Source organism: Neofelis nebulosa, chromosome 6, assembly GCF_028018385.1.
Source record: "Neofelis nebulosa isolate mNeoNeb1 chromosome 6, mNeoNeb1.pri, whole genome shotgun sequence".
Lineage (NCBI taxonomy): Eukaryota > Metazoa > Chordata > Mammalia > Carnivora > Felidae > Neofelis > Neofelis nebulosa.
Window position 1 is genome coordinate 46887602 of NC_080787.1, and position 15362 is coordinate 46902963.

At 41.5% G+C, this 15362-nt stretch overlaps 1 protein-coding gene across 1 annotated transcript in view; it reads left to right on the forward strand.

The window, feature by feature from the left end:
* Positions 1 to 15362, forward strand: part of RUNX2 (RUNX family transcription factor 2) — a 224791-nt gene that overhangs the window by 190211 nt on the left and 19218 nt on the right.

Sequence of the window (15362 nt, forward strand, 5' to 3'; positions counted from 1 at the left end):
GCAGTAGGAGCAGAAACTGGTTACTTATCCAGTCATATACTGGTCTGAGGCCAAGGGTAGGAATGAGCCTCTGCTCTAAACTAGTTTAAAACTGAGTTTAGTCCAGATTTTTCCTCCTGCCCCAGACATTTCTGTGAGTTGTTACTGGCAAAGTGACATGGTGCCAGGGTGGGAGGTTCTGTGTAAACATTCAAGGGAGGAGAGCAGAAAATCCCTCCTGTCAGCATATTGGGAAACAGGAAGAAAGAACTAGATATGGACTGTCAGGGAACTGGAGGAGCCCTGATTTGATTTACCTGACCTTGCTCTTGAGTGTTGGGCTGTGCCAGCATCCCAGAGTGCAGCTTGGTGGGCTTGGGGACCAAGTCAGCTGGAACGAATGCCCTTTTCACTTCCCTGGGGACCAGTCCTAGGTCCTAGGGACCTGTCTGGAATGGAGCCCGTCTCATAAGGGTCCAAGGTGCCAAGTTGCATAGTTTCTGTCTTTATTATTCCCCCCCCCCCCAATATCTAAAGCGGTCCCTAAGGTCCAGGATGCTATCTTCGTAGCATAGACAGCTAAAATATTAACCTTCATTTCCATCTCCAAGCAGTCGTGTGTGTTTCCTCTTTGAGATGCTTTCCGGAACAGTTCAGATTTTTATGTAGAGAACTGTTCTCATCTCCCTATCTGAAGGGGTTAAAGAAATAGTCTCAGATGATCTGGGGTGAGAACAAAGTCCTTACTTATACAGTAGGATTGGAGGTTTAGACCCAGGTTTGAATCCCAGCTCATGCACATATTAGGCAAGTTTCTTACTTCTCTGAAATGTAGCTTTATTACTTGTAAAATAAGGATATAATATTAATGTCCTAGGGCTACCGTGAGGATTAAATGAGGTGCTTTATGTAAAGTGCGAGCAGCATGCCTCACACATGTTAGTTGCTCGATAGATTGTAGCTGATCATTATGAAGCTAAAATGGCTTTGTAAAAATTGCTTATCTGTATAGAATTTGCAGGCAAGCGCTAGCTTAAATGAGTCAAGTAGGTAAAAATCTAAACGCTTTGAGGATTATTTGCTTTGCAAAATGGATCCACCACAGACCATGTTTAAAACAAAAACTCTTGAAATATTTAAGTATTTAAGTGAGTTAATGCTGAGATGTAATTCATAGAGCACTGAACATAATGCCTAGCACACAGAAGTACTCAATGTTTGCTATAACTATTACTGTATAGATTTAGAATGAGTATCTGTAGAGCTAAAAGCAGGTGTGAGCCATTCACAAAAGGCCAATCACGCACTAAGAGAAAATAACTATTCTAATATCGGAGAATGGAATGATCATGTTCTTTTCCAAGGAATCGTAGGAATAAAAGTGACTAGAAAGATCTTTCAGAAAGACCTGTTCCTAAAGAAATTCCATTTCATCCTACAAGACCATTCCAAAGAAAGATCCTCATTTAATATACTTAAAGATTGTTAGAGCATCCAATTTTACAACTTCACTTGGTATCCTTACTTCTGAGTAATTTTTCAAGTGTAGCTACATTTATACTAGAACTTAATGAATTCCAGTGATGACAGTAATGCTATATCGCATTTCCCCTGCAGTCACCCTCACGGAAGCCAAATATAAATAAAAATACGATGGTGAAGGTGTGTTACCCACAGTCCTTACAACCTGCAAGTGCAGATGCAAAGCCAGATGTCTCGAAGTTCATAGGCACAATACAAAGATTCAGGAGATACTTCCTTAACCTGGAGTAGCCTTCAATATTATAACAAAAACAATAGCAGCAGTCATAGGTTTTTGACCAAACAATAAGTTATTGTCCTGTAATTGACTAATAGGGCTTACCTTATTGTAATGAGCTTATTAGTTCATATTCAAGTGAATTATAAAAATCAAGTGCTGCTTATCAGCAACCAGTCTGGAGACATTACAGTGTGAGAGAAACCCTCTAGGGGTTGATTCCCCTCCCCTCCCATACTTCTTATCACACAACAATCTGTGTTTAAGTAGCATCCTTCACCCCTGAGGGATTTCGTACATTATCTCATTTCATCTTGTGTGATCCTAAAAGAATATTCACTATACAGAAAATTCACTCTGATTCTATCAAAGAGTCAAGTATGGCAAGACAAGGACAAGTAAGCCTGATGATAACCCAGACCACTGTCTGTATCATTGCAAGAATTTTCTCACCCATGGCATTTGTGATGTTCAGAACATTTGTGAGGCTTGGCACAAAGATTGTCATTGCTTTTCTGCAGGTTATCACGAAATACCATGTAAATAAATAATTACACACTTTCCAAAATGTATTTTAGGTAATTATCCTACTAGGAAAAGAAACACGACCGTTTATTGAGTCTGATTCTTGGACTTGTGGGTCAGAGTACGAGCTGTTGTTAGTGTCCTGAAGGAAATGACGACTCCTCCCCTGTCCCATCCACCTGAGTAAAGTAGCTTTGATTAACCCAAGTCTGTACCACTCTTTGGCATACACGAAGTGGAAAAGGTTAATACAAGCATTTTTCTATGATCTTGGTCGCTGTGCCCATGGACCTCTCTGATGCTTTTGGGAGATCTCTTAAGAGAGTTAAGGTACATGAATTAGAGATGCAGGGAAGGGCCATACGTGTTTTCTGCCTCAGTTACTCTGGGAGAGGCCAGTGCAGATTGTATGGATTTTTTATCTCCATTCATAGGATTTTTTTTTTTTTTTTACATAAGACAGAGTTAGAAACTGTAATCTTTTTGAGGGTTACATATTTTTTTGTGTGTTTTTTTCATCAAATGGTCTTGAATTTCTCCTTTCAAAATATTTAAATATCAAAAAATTCCACTTAATCAACTGCACAAGACTATTAAGGATGTCTCTGATTTTATGACTCTCAGTTGCTAAACTATAATATTTCCAAAGGTCAGCAGAATAGGCGTTAGTCTAATAAATAAAGCTACTAAAAATTATTTTATTGCTACCACAAAATCTAGACATGGCCAGTGGAAAAACCCCATTTTATCATTCAAGGTCTGTTGGGAGGGTGGTTTCATGTAATTTCAAACCCGGCAGTGTTTGATGCAGTTCGTTTTTAAATGTCCCTTATAACCAAGTTTCTATCAAGTCCCCTGAGTCCGGTGTTGAAACCAGAGGCTTCAGTAATGTGCCAAGGATACGTGGACATTTATTTTCTCGGGACCACTCTTAACTCACAGGAGGGAGTGACGCCTTAAGAGAGGTTAAAAGGAAAACTCCAGCAATTAATACTAATAAAGCAGAAAGTTAAGGCGACTATAATAAAACACTAGAACATCTACTTTTTACTACAGAACCATTCCTTTATTAAGAGCCACCTGTTTGGTAGACACACATGTGCCACAGCAGCCACGGGCAAGTAATTAAGTTTAATAAGAGCCACTCTTATTTTGAAGAAGTTCTCTGTTTAAAGCCACAGAGGGGGAAGTTATTAAATTTAATAGACCCTAAACAAAGGCAAGCCCTGTGTTACCGGTGGAATGTTGGTCAGTATTCTCTGTTAATTCGACCGTGATTGGTTGGGTTATTTTTGCAGTCTGTAAGTTGAAATTCACCTTGCTTTCTCGCAAGACGGGCTGTCTTCCGACACGAGCCGATGATGTCTTGATCTGATCACCGTGGGCCTAGGTTCAGGGCAGACCTGGACCTCAGTTGACGACGGGTTCTGAGTTACTGGTGCTGGGGACCGAGGAAGCGGTTTCCATTCTGACTAGATGAGTGGGGGGAGTTGGCCCGGCCCACAGAACTGACTGAACTTGGTTATATGATATTTACTGTTACATTGTAGGTAGACAGAGGTACCAGAGCTCAGAATGAAACTTGCGTGCGTGGCTTGACTCCGATGTTATACGTGGTTCTTGATAGCTGTTTTCCCGTGGGTCTGTTCTCGATACATGTACCATCACCCACACGCGAGGAAAAGCTTTAGTGACGAAGGGACTCATAAGGGACTCATGGGTACGCAGGGATGGCAAAGACATGGCTACAGATTCTATTGAAAGGTTTGCTACAATCCCTTTCTTTTGTAGAAGAAGGCTTGGGAGCTTGCACCTCACTTCACCAAAAGTACTGGAGTTAATTTTTTAGTGACACGGTGGCTCCTGTGGTTCGATGGGATCCGAGAAGAGGGTGGAGGCAGTTTAACTGAGGAAGCCACACTTTTAGTTTCATTGTCACTGAAGATTCTTCGTGTTATTCTCAGATATGTCCGTCAGTGAATTCATTGTGCCTCTGTTGGCCCCTGTGAACAAATTGTCCGTCCACACATCTCAGAATTTTCTGCAAGGAGTGAGTTGATGTCTGCCCAGGGATTTGTTGCTCTTAGGACTTCTAGCAAAGAAAGCTTGCCTTACCTGATAACTGCCGGTGGAGAAACTAAGTTGTGTCCTTAGCCTCCAAACAGTAGAAACGTACTATTTTTATTTTTATCTCTCTCTATACATGTTTTAGAATGGATACTTTATTTTTTTAGAGCAGTTTTGGATTTACTGAAAAATTTAGCATAAAGTAGAGTGGGGATATATCCACCCCCACCCCCCCAACCGCCATTTTGTCTTATTAGTCACATCTTGCATTTGTGTGGTGCATTTGTTACAACTGATAAACCAACATCGATATGTTATTTTTAACTGAAGTGCATAGTTTATGTTATGTTAACTCTCAACATTGTGCACTTCTGTGGGTTTTTTTTTTCAAATACACAATGCCATGTATGCAGCACTATAGGGTCATTCAGAATAGTTTCATTGCCCTAAAAATCCCCTGGGCTCTACCTGTCTATCCCTACCTGCCTGCTCCCATGGCCCCTGGAAGTCATCTTTTTCCTGTCTCTCTAGTTTTGCCTTTTCCAGAATGTCGTATAATTGGAATCATGCAACCTGTAGCCTGACTTTCAGACTGGCTTCTTTCGCTTACTTAACCATGTGCCTTTAAGGCCCCTCCATATCTTGTCATGACCTGATAAGTCACTTCTTTTCACCGCTGGATACTGTTCTATTGTGAGGACGTTGTTGTACTTTTTAAAACCTCAAAGCCACTCTCGCAGCACCTGGAATACCCCCATCCCAATTTGTTTTGTCACTGACTTCGTCAGTGAGATTTCTTTTTTTAGAAAGCATTTCATCCATTCCTTCCTGGGGAAACACGATTGTGGTTGTCCATACCTTTAGTCCATTTTTTTTTTTTAATTAAGATTTTTCTTTAGTTTTATCCATAGACAGCTTACCAAACATTTACATTTAGGTGATGATTCTTAACAATTCAAGAACGGGAGAGACCCAACTAAAAAAAAAAACAAAACAACCCATTTATCTGGCTACTTCACTGCCTCCCCAGATATTCAGCTCTTCCTAGGTAAGGGATGCTCCTTTTCTCTAAGAATGCCTGGCGTTCCTTAAGTAAGCTGCACTGTTTCCCACTCCACACTAGCCCTTTTCTCCACCAAGGCCCCGCCCATCTTTGTCAGCCACCTCTTTCCTAGAAGGAATCCCTTCCCCAACCATCACTTTCCTCCAAGTTTATTACTCTCCCTACACCCGTCCATTTCTCATCTCCCTGCTTTGGACACACCTCTAATGTGTGCCCCCCTTCCTTTAGCACGATAATCTGCGTCCATGCCTTTCCCCTTCTATAGGAGGTAAGCGTCTCACTGTCAAGGACCGTGACCGTGTTGTACATATTCTTGAACTCTTATAACCCAGCACAGTTTTGGGCACATAGTATGTGCTCAGTAAATCTTCAATGAGACAAATAATAGTGGGAAAGAAGATAGAAAACTACAGGAAGATAGGCATGTAGAAGAAATAAGGATAGAAGAAAGGGAAAAAGAAAAAAGATTTTGTTCACCTGGAACAACAAAGAAAGGGTGAAACAAGAGGGACTTTTATTGCTGATAAGGACAGGAAATAGCACAGTATGAGTGTGCATAAGCAGTATATATTTTTATCTCCAAGCCTTTCTGCAATGTGTTTCATATTTAGAACACATAGCAAGACTGCATCTGTTTCCAGAACTTGCCGCTAACAGTTGGTAATAATGCCAAAACATACTTTCGTTCCAGCTTGAAACCAAATGATCAAGTAGAATTTTTGATTTCTAATTTGGAGTCTGACATTCATTCTAGCCATCATGCAATAAAGTGTCAAAGTCTTTTCTGAGAAAATAATAGAAATTCTATTAGCTAAGCTGTAAATTGAAGCTCAAAGCAAAAGATCCGGTTTTGTGACAGCATTTCTCACAAAGTCTTACCTTTCTCCAGACCGACCTTCGTTCTCCCCCATCCTCCCCGCTCTTTAAGCCCTTGCTGTGTGATAGGGTTTCATGTCACCTCACTGTCCTGGTCAGTGGTCTCTGGGCACGCCACAGTTTGTCAGCGTCCCTCTTTATGCCTGGTGCCCAGAACCAAACTCCCTTATTGTGGCCTCTGTCAGCCTCAGCAGAGGTGGCCTCAGTGCTTTGGTGACCACGTTACATTATTCTCTCATGTTTGCCATTTTTTTGTCAAACTGCATTGCTCCCATTGTTTTCCTTTCACGGTTGTTTTGGTTTGTTGTTTGTTGTTTTTTGTCGTTGTTTGTTTTGTTTTTCAGATCCAAGTCTGATCATATATAGTTACTCCTGTTCGGTTTTATCTTCATTCTTATCTTATTCACGTCTTAAGTTGATTCTTCATTCCTGCCTGTGACGAACTTTTGGGGTTTTTATAACCTCACCCAATATACAACAGATAGCCTCTTGCGTTCCCTCCAGCCTGGGATGTCTTTCTTCAGTTTATGTCAGTCATTTCAAGTCTGCTCAGCAGACACTTGGTACATAATTATCGTGTGCTTAGGCAGGCAACACACAGAAACAAAACCGAAGACATCATCCGTGCTTAGGAGATGACGTAATACACAAATGACCCAGTTACATTGTGACGCCAGCTCCGGTAGATGCCAGAATGTGCAAAAATGCTCGGGAGTTTAGTGACAGGCCATCTCTTTTGCCCTACTGCATGAGCAACTTAAGGCCTCTCCTTAGGAAATTAAAAAAAAAAAAATAATTCCATTCTGCTAGATTCTACTTTCAGTCTGAATCACTTCAACAATTACATTTTCAGCTGGAGAAAGAAAATTCCACTCGTTGGCATGTGTGGTTTCATAATATTTCTTAAGATATGGCAAGAATATATAAAAAATCTCGTCTTGGGGCGCCTGGGTGACTCAGTCGGTTGAGCGTCCGACTTCGGCTCAGGTCACGATCTCGCGGTCCGTGAGTTCGAGCCCTGCGTCGGGCTCTGTGCTGACAGCTCAGAGCCTGGAGCCTGTTTCAGATTCTGTGTCTCCCTCTCTCTGACCTTCCCCCATTCATGCTCTGTCTCTCTCTGTCTCAAAAATAAATAAACGTTTAAAAAAAGAAAAGCTGTCTTTAAAAAAAAAAAGAAAAGAAAAAAAAAATCTCGTCTTTTCCTAGCTAGATTGGAAGTTCCCCTAGGCCGAGGACCTGGCCTGCTAATCCTTTGCTATCTGTCTGTGAGTCCTAGTCTTGTGGTCTGCCTGTATGGGGAGTACTTGCTCATGGCAGAAGGGTCTGTCCAATAGTGCTCCCTGCTTTCGGGTTGCTTACACCGTAACTGTTGTTAGGAGTTGCTAATAGGTCTAGAAGTGGGATTGGTAGGAGATTAATGACAATTGCCATTTTTTTTAAATTTATTTTTTTAATTTACATCCAAGTTAGTTAGCATATAGTGCAATCATGATTTCAGGAGTAGATTCCTTAATGCCCCTTACCCATTTAACCCATCCTCCCCCCGCCCCCACCACCACCCCTCCAGGAACCCTCTGTTTGCTCTCCATATTTAAGAGTCTGTTATGTTTTGGCCCTGACAATTGCCATTTCTTAATTTCATATTTCGTATGCACAAACACGGTCCTAGCATGTGTTTATATTATAGAATTTTTACTGTCTCTTATTGTATTTACTTGTTAAATTTATTGAGAGAGAGAGAGAGAGAGAGAATGGGGGAAGGGCAGAGAGAGGGAGAGAGAATCCCAGTCAGGCTCCACACTATCGGTGTGGAGCCTGATGTGGGGCATCGTGTCCCAAACTGTGAGATCGTGACCTGAGCCGAAACCTAAGAGTCAGATGCTTAACCAACTGAGCCCCCCAGGCACCCCTACTATCTCTTTTAAAGTGAAGCAACACTGTTAGTCTTACACTGTAACATACATATATGTATGTATTCACCTGTTCACTACATTGAGAATGAATATACATGTAAATATTCTTGACAGGTCTACTATTTGGGATGTTAGTTAATATTAGCCAAACTACCGCTTTAACTTCTCTCAGGAAAAACAGGCCCCACTGAAACCGCCCCCCCCCCCCCCATGACCTACTATTATTTTGTTACTTCAGTCAGCATTGATTTCTCAGGAAATCCGCATTGATCACTGCTGGTGGAAAGGGGAAAGAGACGCTGCATGATTATTTTAAGTTTGGTTTTATATTTATTAATATGTAGAAATAGTTACGAGGGGAAACTTAGAAAGATATCATTGAAAGAGGTAACTAAACAAGTAAAAAGTTGACATATAATTAAAAAACCTATAGGAATCATTCCTAGTGACCCATGGGGGAAAGAAAAAAAAAAACCCTATAGGATAAAATACAAATGACAGCACTTTATTTATTTATGTATTTATTTATTTATTTTATTTATTTATTTATTTTCAAATGACAGCACTTTGAGTTATTCACAGTCCTTTTTAGACAGCATTTTATTTTGAACAGTTCAAAGTCCTTTTCAGTCTCCCTTTTTCTTTGTTTTCTTAAAAAGTGAATAGGAAGGATATATTATTAAATTGGGTCAGAATTGGTTCGAGGTAAATCTCGGATCCCATTTGACTGTACTACCGTCTAATTTTTTTTTTTTTTATGTGACTCTCACGAAATTCATGAATCTCCAATCCATGACAGTCACGTAAATAAAATTCTGCTTAGGTACCAGTGTCCCTGAATATCTCAAAGGATTTCTTATGCAGGAAGGTGTCATCTTTTCCAGAGAGACTTTGGCCTTGAGTGATAAACTTAGAAATGCAGTCAAGCACAGTAGACTGGAATAAGACTGATGTTTCTATATCCAGAGTTCACCGCTGTCTCTCTGATCAAAATGGACACTGTTCCAGCTCCCTGTTGTAATTAGTAATTATGCCATAGTTAATGGAATAATAATAACAAATATAATAATAGTTACAAACACTCCACCCTGTGCCAAGGAGAGCAGTGATTCATGATAAATCAATAATAAACCCATTGATGTGGTCACATTAAATCCATACATAATTAAGAAGAACCCTTTCCAAACAAAAGCCACAGAAGGAATTAAAATAGGCTCGGAAAAGAGGAAAAAGTCTGATAATAGTGTTGTGGTACTCATCATTAAAAAAAAAACAAACCTGGAAGCTTCCAAACTATACCTTAGGAAAACAATACATGCTCAGTTTTGCTTAAGGGTACAGTGGAGAGTCGACCTGAAAGATTCTGAAAAAGAAAGAGATTGGCCTTCTGGGCAGTTAACAACAGAAATAACAGAAACAACAGAAAGTTATTTTTCTGACCTTAGAAGTTCGTAGGTGTCACAGGTACTGTACCTTTGAAGCATTACTAGTGTCTTGTTTTTTGGTCTGCTCTGACAATCTCTGTCTTTTAATTGGTGCATTTAGACCACTGACATTCAAAGTGTTGGATTGACGTGGTTGGATTACTATCTACGTATTTGTTACTATTTTTTATTATTGCCTGTTTTTTATCCTATGTCTTGTCTTTCACTCTTTTTCTTTTTTTTTCTTTTTTAAAGTTATTTATTTACTTTGATTGAGAGAGAGAGAGAGCACAGGGGAGCGGCAGAGAAAGAGGGAGAGAGAGAATCCCGGGAAGCCTCCACACAGACAGCATAGAGCCTGATGCGGGGCTCAAACTCATGAACCGTTGAGATCATGACCTGAGCTGAAACAGAGTCGGATGCTTAACCGACTGAGCCACCCAGGTGCCCTGCCCTCTTCCACTCTTTTTCTACCTTTCGTGGTTTTAGTTCAGCATTTTATATGATTCTGTTATCTCTCCTTTCCTAGCATATCAGTTATGCTTCTCTCTTTACCCTCTTTTCATGGTTATCCGAGTTTGCAATATACATTCACCACTACTCCCAGTCTACCTTCACTAACACTATAGCAATTCATGGATAGATAGTGTGAGTACCTTATAACCTATAAACATCTGTGTATACATTTTATGTGGACATAACTTTTCAGCTTCATTGGGTGAATGCCAAGGAGTGCAATTGCTGGATCACGTGGTAAGAGCGTATTTACTTTTGTAAGAAACTGCCAAACTGTTTCCCAAAGTGGCTGTGCCATGTTGCATTCCAAAGCAGCAATGAATGGGAGTTCCTGCTGCTTTATGTAATCTCTTTGTGCCTTTATATCTAAAGTGGGCTTCTTGTAGATTACGTACAGTTGGATTTTTTGATCTACTCTTAACAATCTCTGTCCTAAATGGTGCTCAATGATCATTGATGTTCAAGTGCATAACGATACTGTTGGGTTCATAGTTGGATTAATTAACCTTGGAAGGGTTAGTAAAACCTCAGATGACCTGTTTAATCCAGCAAATGATTAGAGCATTTAAATTGGGACATACACCCCCAAAATTGGATTGAACCCAACACTGATAAAATAGCAGCTGCTTGGGGTGCCTGGGTGGCTCAGTCGGTTAAGCGTCCGACTTCAGCTCAGGTCACGATCTCACAGTCCGTGAGTTCGAGCCCTGCGTCAGGCTCTCTGCTGATAGCTCAGAGCCTGGAGCCTGCTTCGAATTCTGTGTCTCCCTCTTTCTCTGTGCCCTTCCCCTGCTCATGCTCTGTCTCTCTCTGTCTCAAAAATAAATAAAAACATTTAAAAAAAATAGCAGCTGCTCAATAAAACTGTGTTGCATTGGTTTGGTTTATTAGAAAATACTCCTTCCGAGGCCCAGGCATATAGCACAGTGATCAAACACTCATAGCATCACTTGCAACATGCTGGAAACAGCGCTTTGCTGGAAATTGAGGAACCTGAGTTTTGAGCAGCTCACTTAAGTTTTCTATGGGTCTTAGGTTCCTTGTGTGTGAAATGAGCGAGTTGGGCTAGATACTCTCCAGGGTGCATCATAAAGCTCTGAATGTCTGTGATTCTAAAATAAGTCCCAAAGGGGTGGGTTTTCTCTCAGAAACATTTAGGAATCAGCAGATCAAAAATCTACATACTGCCACCCATAACAAAAATAAAAGCTAGCATAGTACTTGGTTTATGGACTAAATTAGTAGGAATAACTACTGTAGGTGTCAAGAAAAGTTTGTCCTGTGTTTCAGTTGATTCTGTTGAGAAACAATCTAGGATCAGGTGAATTAGTGCCAAAGACCTTGACACTTGACCACAGGTGACTTTCTATTTAACGTGAAGCCTCTTACGCTTGCATGTGTGTCTGAGTCTGCAGAGAGATTTCGAAACCACGGCTTTATTAAAATTAAAAAAAAATTATTGACATTTTATATACCTTTGCATGGTTTTATGTGACTTATCTAACCTGGGGTTGGTTATAATGAAATACAATTTATCTTACTGGAGAACTGAGAATCTTACCCGCTAACAGTTATGAAAACAAAAGAACAGGTGAATTCTATTAATAATAGGCTAAATGGGATGTGAGGACCAGACTTTCTATATTAAAGAAATAATATATTTAGAAAAAATATTATTAGAATTATAACTAGAAGTTCCTTTTAGTGAAACATTGCTATCATAGTACTTTATGACCACATGATAAAAGTCTTCATTAATACAAATTATTGTCAACATTAAATCCACTCGTTTATTGAGACTGTTCCGGTCACCAGAGATACAGTGATGGGTAAGACAGAAAAGCTCAGGGAACTTTCTCTGCTGACATATGATATAGTCATTAAACAGTCTTTGGAGCCAGACTCTGTGGGTTTCAATCTGGGCTTTTTGACTCACTTGCTATGTGATCTTGGGACTATTACTTAGCTTGTCTGTACCACAATTTCCTCATCCGTGAAGTGGGCTAATAATAATAATAATAATAATAATAATAATAACAATACCACTAACTTCAGAAGGTTGTTATGAGGACAAAAGGATACAGTACATAAAGCTCTTAGAATAATGCCTGGTAATAAATGTTAGCTATTATTGGGGAAGGGTAGGCAATTGAAAATGAGAAAATATTACCTAGGGATATGTGCTGTAAAGAAAGTAAAATAGGGTGATGTTATGAGGAAGCTTACTGCAGACCACAGAGAAGGCCAGAGCAAGGGCCCTGAGGTGGGGAGAAGAATGTCCGGTGGCTGGAATGGGTAGAAGATGAGATGAAATCAGAGAGATTGCTACTCCGGGTCATGCTGGGCCTCTGCTGGTCAGGAGCAAAGGTTTGGGTTTGCTGGTCCGAGCAGCCATAAGCCATAGGCTGATCCTTTTTTTTTTTTTTTTTTTAATTTTTTTTTAAGCTTATATATTTGTTTGGAGAGAGAGAGAGCAGGGAAGGGGCAGAGAGAGAGGGAGAATCCCAAGCTGGCTCTGTGCTGTCAGTGCGGAGCCCGACATAGGGCTCGAACTCGTGAACTGTGAGATCATGACCTGAGCCGAAATCAAGACCGAGCCATCCAGGCGTGCCCCTGCCATGGGCCGATCTTAAGCGGAATCGTGATATAAATGGATTTCTAGTTTCAAAATGTCACTCTGGCTGTTGGGGGGAGAGCTGTATAAGAGTATGGGGGAGGAAGCAACAGTGTTTTTGGGAGGCGGTGGCAGTCACCCTGGTGGGAGGAAGGTGGCTTCCGCTTGCCTGAAAGTGGTGAGGACAGAGACACTCTGGACTGGAGCGGGTATTTTGCCTGGATCATGAAAATGTGTTAGCCGTGCTTGTCCCCAGCTGTTGGTCTACTTTAAAGGAATAATACTACATCTTATAAAATTTTAGTTAACCTTTAGACATTGTTCATACACCCCAGAGCGAAGTGTAATTCAGGAATCGCTTGAGTTATTGGGTGAATACAAAACCACCAACCTGGAAAATTCAGGCCAGAAATCCATTTAGAGAGCTGAAATGCTTGGTTCGGTTGTTTTCATTGACACATTAATCTGATTATTTCCAGGAGCTCCCCTTCCTTGGCACTGTGCAAACACAGATTTCAGTGCAGTGAAGCACAATGATTAGATTAATTTGGGGCAACGACCGGCATTCTCACCCTCTTCAAGTATAGGTAGTACGTTTTTAATGTCTTTGATAGCTTTGATGCACACCCATTCCTTTTACTCCTTTAAGACGGAATGAAATGCGGGGCGCCTGGGTGGTTCAGTCGGTTGAGTGTCCGACTTCGGCTCAGGTCATGATCTCGCGGTCTGTGGGTTCCAGCCCCACGTTGGGCTCTGTGCTGACAGCTCAGAGCCTGGAGCCTGTTTCAGATTCTGTGTCTCCCTCTCTCTCTCTCTGCCCCTCCTCCACTCACGCTCTGTCTCTATCTCTCAAAAATGAATAAACATTAAAAAGAAAAAAAAGAATAAAATGAAAATCACCACACTGGTGTGACCAAGCTGGCTATGCAGGTGCTTATATCTAGAAGTGTGCAGCAACAGTCCTGCAGCGAGGAGACCCCTGAGCAGGAGCGGGGGGTGAGTCACGTCTGGCTGGCCAGCTAATATCTTGCCACACGAGCAAAGTAAAGCCAGGGGAGGCGCGAGTGCTTGTCCTCCCTGTGAATGGGAAAACCACCTAGAACAGCTTCTTCCCAGAGGATTGAGAAACGGGGGCGCATCTTAAATTGGAAAGAACTTGAATCAGTAGAATGTGCTAAATACACACTGAGGGTGAAGGAGGAAGCTTTAAATAGCTGAGCCAATTAGTCTAAGTGTTGTAGTCAGCTGTCCCGCCCTTCCGGGATTATTTCACGGTGCCCTGTGCCTTAAAAAGAGATAGCCTCACCCCCACACCCCACCCCCAACCTTCAATTAGGGACTCTAGAAGTTAGCTTCAAGATCTTGTGAAGATGAGAGCAATTCTGTACATTTCCTGTTTGAAAAGCAACAAAAGCCTGACTCCGTGGACATCTGCTACTTCTTGGAATCCGAGGCGCAGAGGTCCGCCTGCTGAAAACTCACATCGCTATTTTTCAAGAAAAGAAGGAAAGCGGTAAAATCCAGGTCTGAGGAGCAGTGACCCAATCTACTTAAAATGTATTTGAGGGATCCATCTTGGGTTTTAGAAGCGCAGAGGACTCAAAACAAGATACAATTCAAAGAGGATCAGCCTCTCATAAGATGGGAGATGTTATCGGAAGTCCAAGGGCTCTGAGAACTTTACAGATTGGAATTCTGGGTAATAGGTTGGCTGTTTCTTTGGCGCTCACACCTAGTTTTTAACCCTTCTACCCGGCTTTGTCATTTGGAATGGAACAGTAAGGGAGAATAGAAGCCAAAGTTTCAGCGTAAGGAGGAGGCAAAACTAGACTGAGAAACAACAGGTAACAAGCCACTGGGGGGAGAGGAAAAGTCACTGTGAAAGGAGTAAAATTTAAGAACAGCGTACTCTACTAGAAAGACGGGTGTTTTCTCCCCCAGGAGCCAGGAGTTCTAAATCCCTGTGGTACCAATGTGTGTAATTCATTTTCTTCTCCTTCAGTTGAGGGGTGGTCTTGATCATGCTCATGCTTAATTAAGCCTTGGGTACTGTTCTTTTTCACTACCACACTGCAGTATAATATTGCAGATCACAGAACTGGTGACTAGACAAAACTAGGACCTTAGGGCTAGAAAACTGGAGCCACGGTTACGTTTCAGTCCGGGCACATGCTTCCCAAGCCAGTATTCAAAGTGCCAGCTTTGGACGTGCGAAGCCACGGCTCCCTGGGCCCCGAAGATGGCTAAGCTGCGAAAGTGACTTTCCTGCTCTTCTTTGCCAGGTTGCCTGGTGCCTAAAAGAGAAAAACTGTTTCCCCAAAGTGAACTCCACCCCCAAGGGTCTTCTTGCCATCATTTAATAACAAAATCACCTCTCAACATATAAATAGTAGAACTTCTAGTTAAAAGTTGGAAACCAATCTTTCTAGAAGTTTATGGTTTTTTTAACATTTATTTTTGAGAGAGAGAGAGAGAGAGAGAGAGAGAGCGAGCAGGGGAGGGGCAGAGAGAAGAGGGAGACACAGAATCCGAAGCAGGCTCCAGGCTCTGAGCTGTCAGCACAGAGCCTGACACGGGGCTCGAACTCACGGACTGCGAGATCATGACCTGAGCCGAAGTCGGACGC